This window comes from Papaver somniferum, chromosome 10, assembly GCF_003573695.1.
Source record: "Papaver somniferum cultivar HN1 chromosome 10, ASM357369v1, whole genome shotgun sequence".
NCBI lineage: Eukaryota > Viridiplantae > Streptophyta > Magnoliopsida > Ranunculales > Papaveraceae > Papaver > Papaver somniferum.
The window spans coordinates 152,110,049-152,115,639 of NC_039367.1; the positions used below are offsets into that span (position 1 = coordinate 152,110,049).

Sequence of the window (5,591 nt, forward strand, 5' to 3'; positions counted from 1 at the left end):
CCAAAAAAACATCCCAAAAACCCAAAATCCGTCCCAAAAGGTATTTAGGGACGGTTTTCTCACCGTCCCCTGTTCCACCGTCTCTAATACTTCTAGAGACGACTTTGACTTTTAGGGACGGTTTAACTTTACCGTCAGCAATACTATTAGGGACGACTTTATGACGTGGGGACGGTTTTGGAATCCGTCCCAAATACTTTTCTCGACAGCTATAAAACCGTCCCTAGGGGCTAACTTCAACGGTCGCACAGATAATAACAACGCCAGTAAAGCGTTGCTAAATTTTAAAATTTGGAAATGAGCTTTCTTAGTTTCTTTGGCAGGATGCCTTTCCCTTTACCCTTTTGAACATTCATTCACACAGTATTTTGTCCCAAAAAAAATTCTCATTCATGAAATCAAGTTGTTCACAAAAATGATTCAAACATTTGGAATAATAAATCTCATACGACAAAAGAAAAAACTCCGCAAAAACAATCAAAAGGTGATGTTCTCAGACTACCAAAGTTGTACACCACTTGGACGTAAATCGTGCACTAGAAATGTATTTGATTGCTCCTGCTCCAGAACAACCCTTTATTACTCCTTACAATTTGATTCATACCATCTATCATCGTCGAAATTCTGCAACAAACCAAAGTTAATAAAGAACGTCATCGATCGATGTACATGGAGAACGAAACCGAAGCATTTAACCTAGATAAGTTCACCTCACTGTAGAGTGAAAGTTGAACACAAGAAAATTCCTAGAACCATATTATCAGCATCTCAGGTTGTAACAGGAATTATTTACTGACAACAACTAATCAAATGGTATCTTAACTTGCATACTCTTTATGGGTGTTTGCATTTCCAATTTGTGTTATGCCTTGGGAGAAGTTCTAACTCACCTCAATTAGAACATTTGGGATAAGGCCCATATCGTTGGCACATGACATCAAAATTTCCATCGAACTTCCAGTATGCTGCCACATCTCCATTCGACCCTACAAGTAAGTCAATTTCAAAAGTTAGGCCAATTCGTATTACAACTGCGAAAAACAGACATGACTCAAAGCTTTACCAATTTTGAGTATTCCATGTGGCTTGGAACCACCAGTGTGTCACTGTGTTGAACAGTTTATTTGGCACTATTTTCTCTATTCTTAGCCCCTAAATTCTGTTTCAAAACAAAATAAATTAGTGGACTTAAAGGCCTAAAAAGTGTACAAATAATGAATCCACATCTCTTAGATGACGTTTAGCTATGTTCATAGGAGATGTTAGTGTCTTCGAGGTTCGAGCTGCTTAAGGAAATAGATACAGAAATGATAGTTTCAGTTTTCAGGGAGATTGACAATGTGCTCACGGAGATATGATTGGGGTACAAAAAGAGTTGTGAAATCACCCTCCGTTACAAAACAACGAACTAATATCTCCAATCAAAAGTAAAATAGCATCCTTTTGTAATTAGCACTCACCTAAAAAGTGACTGAAACTTATATAAAACAAATGCTGGCAGCAAAAACTCATCAAATATTATGAATGTAACATAACAAACACAAATAATGGTTCAAAAAAGATGATTATATCTAAGTGGAAATATCTTTAACCGGTTAAGAACATGAATCTGCAAGTAAAATGAAAAACCAGGAGAAGCCTATTCGTGTATAGAATGAGAAGAACAAATGCTGGAACTAACATATCCAGATCATATCCTCCCACACCAAGAACAAAGTCCATATCAAGATCATATGCTGGTACAAAATGTTTCAATCGCAGGGGATGGCTTTGCAAGACCTGCAGAAATACAATACCAATGCTATATTAACTGCACAGTGTTACAAACAAATAGAGATATAATGTGCATGATCGTGGAAGAAGCTCACTGTTAAAACTCAAAACGAGTGGATTAACTACAACATCATCCTCTTCTTATAGCGCAGCAACCAGAAGTCACGAGCAGGAGCCAATGTTGTTGGGAAATACAACTAGAGAAGTTATCAAACATTCAAAAATCTATTAGGCAAGTCAATATTTATGTCCTTAGAACGAGTATATGTGTCAAACGAGTAGGACCAACCTGCATGTATAGCAGCTCCATGGTTCCACCTTTCGGAGTGGGCATCATGTTCACAACATCCACAACTCGGCAATCACGAAACCACGCAGGTTGATCTTGAGGATTTCTGCGACTTAGAGAATTACAGTGCGAGTGAATTAAACCTTCTTGCAACCAATCACCGAGACTCGAATTCCAACATCTACAACATCTTTCAATGCCTTCCCCGTGGCTCCAGTCTATCAAACTTTCCTATCAATATTTATAAGTGTAAGATTAAAATCAAGACGTATCAATACAAATTTAAACTAGCATTACCCAAGATCCACCGGAAAATTTTTCACTGAATTCGTTGATCTTGTCGAAAACCTTCCAAACCTATGGAACTACATTTATCCCATCACTGGACATAACAACATCTCTTGGAGCACGTAGAGCCACATGGAGAACAGATCTATCCTCAGTGCTGTTTATCTGTTGGCACCATGCAACAATCAGAACTGAAATAACATTACGAGCTTGAGGTTTCCAATAATCTAACTAAACTTCAATATTTTCAACTGGATTTGAATAGTCAATATGTATGTCAACTTACATGTTCTCCGCTATACATTTTGCCAATTTTTTCTTTGAGATGTGCTACCTACAGTGTAAACATAGAGTAGTGCCATCAAAACTACTGAAAACTATCAATCCGTCTCCTCCAAAAGAAAAAATCGATAAGAAGATGAGCTAAACCCACCTCAGCCAGCTCCAACAGTTTTTCCATGGTGTCCTGTTTATCACATTGCCATGAGTAATCCAAAAACAACCCATCAAACTCACTACAATACCTAACCATTAACCTCAGTGTTAAACCAAACAATCCAAACATATAAATGTGCCAATAATATATGTAAATATCCATCCCAACACGAGAATTGAAGTCATACCATCATGCATGTGCCTAAATCATGTAATAATACGTAAATTAACAAAAAAAATTGCCCTAAGGTTACCCGAGGAATTTTTTTTGGGAAACAGTTTTAGAGCACTAAAACAAATCAATGTAAATAAGCTTATTTGTAAACACTTTTAGGGAAATAAAAGAGAGATTTCCATATCAATATTAGTAATTTGTTGAACAAATCACTAATTGCTCATATCGTGTCTTATAATTGAGATTTGATATAAGAATTTACCTAAATTCAAATCCAAAATCGGTGGAGGTTCTGATTTTGCAATCCCTAAAATCAAAAACCACATACAACAAAAGTGAGATTTTTCACTAAAACTAATCTTGAAACCAATTTGCAAACCCTAAAAACAAATCTATGTGAGATTCAAAGAGAAGGAGAAAGAGATTTAACTGAGAAATGCTAACAAGAACCAATTTGAGACCTAGACCGAGAGACCGTTCACAGGGAAGTTTTTACGGCAGAAGAGGAAGAAGATGAAGACAGATAATAGGGAAAAAAATTTATCGAAGAAGAACAAAGAAAAGATTGGGATTCTTTCAAAAAAAAAAAAAAAAAGGAAAAAGAAAAAAGGAAAATGTTTCACTGTGGTTTCGGGGGTAAGATGGTTAAATTACTAACGATATAACCACAACCGTCGGATGAACCTGCTTATTTGCGACGGATAGAAGATTCGTCCCAACTAGTAGACCAGTAGTGACGCTCGATGCATATCGTCCATACTAATAGAGCAACAAGAATGGTTTTGTGCCTGCCGTCCCAAATATACATCACTATGGACGGCTAGAGTTGGACTGTCCCTATTATTACTTTCTAGGGACGTTTTTTGTAAGAAATGGCCGTCCCTAGAAGCCCCTAGTTTTGTAGTGTGGTAAACTCATTGAAAACGTCGTTAGCTGTCGACATTTAAAGCGAATTTATACCAAACAATAAGAGAAGATCTTCAAAACCTCTGCCATCAGTACTCTTTTGGAATACATTATCTATACATTGATTCCCTTCCCCATCTACAGAGATTCTATGTACTAAAGTTTCTGCAAAAAACATCTTTTCTTTCCTATAGTGTTGGCGTACTGATCTTCATCTTCAATCTTTAATTTTCATCTTTATCTTCATCTCCTTCTTATAAGGCTACTAGAAAGGAATCATCGAGGATACCAGATCATCTCCTTCAATCTTTAATTTTCATCTTCAAACAAAGTCGTGAAGTAAATTTTTAACTATGTGTATGCGTAGGTTGAAAAGTTAACCTCGTCGATGAAACAAACCATGGTCTAGTTTGGTATCAAAAACACTTTTTCACTCCACAAAACATGGTTGAAATTTTTACCCTCCTCTTAATTTTTATTGTTACAGTACTATAGAATTTTGTTTATTTGAAGATTAGTTAATGTAATAGGTTGGAGTCCAAATTTGTGCATCCCTCCAAAATCGGTGTGCACGTTACGGCCAACGCTATTGGGTCCAGATCCTCTGTGACCAAAAATAGTCTGTCCTCCTATCGCGGTGAATTAATAAGTGCCGCGTGTATGTCACTAACAATAAGATTTCACGACGTTAATAAATACTATAATATATTCATAATAAAAAATAAGAATATTTATTTAGAAAATAAAAAGACGATCATTTTCATCTCCTTTCTTCTTTTTGCTAACTTCTTTACCTTCTTACTGGTTTTTCTTCTCTCTCACAATAACTTCTTACCGTTTGTGTCTTTTCTACAATGAAATCTATTCTTGAGTTATAATCTAGAACTAAAAAAAACAGAACTTACATTCGATTAGGGTTTCTATGTGAAGGAGATTAATAATTGAAAATACGGTTTCAGCTGCGATTAGGATTAGATACATAATTAGGTTTAAAGAATGATCTATCTTTCTCTGCTTACGATTTCTTTCGAAACGATGATCGTTGATGGTGATGGAAGAGAATTCGAATAGAAAGAATCATCAAAGATACTGATCATAGAATAGAAAAAAAAATTAAGGGTTGTATTGACTGATAACTCTTCATTGACAGGAGACATTGAATATATCCTGGTGGTAGTTTTTCCATGTAATTTAAATTTTTCTAAATTTTGAACTTTTATTTTCATTGTTTCGCGGATCAACAAAAATAGTAATGTAACTGTGTCGCTTTTTTCTATCCAATATTGATAATTCCAGAAATTCGACGAATGTATAGAGGTAGTACACGCCGTCCAGTTATTAATAAAGCTAAAGACACTTGTCATTTCCTAAGTCGTTGGGACAAAGAGACAGAGATCTCTGAGTGGTTTTATATTTCCTGCCTTTCTTATGCTTGTTTTTCCCTTTTCCCTTCTCTCCTCTGTATTTCATTTTGAAACAAACCAAATTAAAAACAAAATTTACTACAGAATTAATTTAAGCATACATATATGGTTAGATTGCTCATCTAATTTGTATGAACATATAATCCTTAAAATAGTCTCGCTGATGATGATTAATCTCGCTTTGATTGCTTATATGATGGATTAACGCGTTTGATTTTGCTCGAGATTCTGCAGAGAATCTTAAGTATATGACGGATTGATTGATTTTTTGATGTTCTTGTTGGGGCTATCTGTAATAATG

At 35.5% G+C, this 5,591-nt stretch overlaps 1 long non-coding RNA gene across 7 annotated transcripts; it reads right to left on the minus strand.

The window, feature by feature from the left end:
- Positions 1 to 469: 469 nt before the first annotated feature.
- On the minus strand, positions 470 to 3,524 carry LOC113315196. 7 transcript variants are annotated; one of them, XR_003342840.1, is made up of 10 exons: positions 3,391 to 3,524; positions 3,223 to 3,267; positions 2,784 to 2,865; positions 2,637 to 2,684; positions 2,360 to 2,515; positions 2,063 to 2,280; positions 1,869 to 1,970; positions 1,064 to 1,779; positions 891 to 986; positions 470 to 624 (listed from the first exon to the last, which is right to left on the minus strand). It is a non-coding gene; the product is annotated as an uncharacterized LOC113315196 (long non-coding RNA). The 7 variants fall into 7 exon arrangements; XR_003342839.1 differs by having other exon boundaries at positions 2,063 to 2,288; XR_003342836.1 differs by having other exon boundaries at positions 2,063 to 2,293.
- Between the last annotated feature and the right edge of the window lie 2,067 nt (positions 3,525 to 5,591).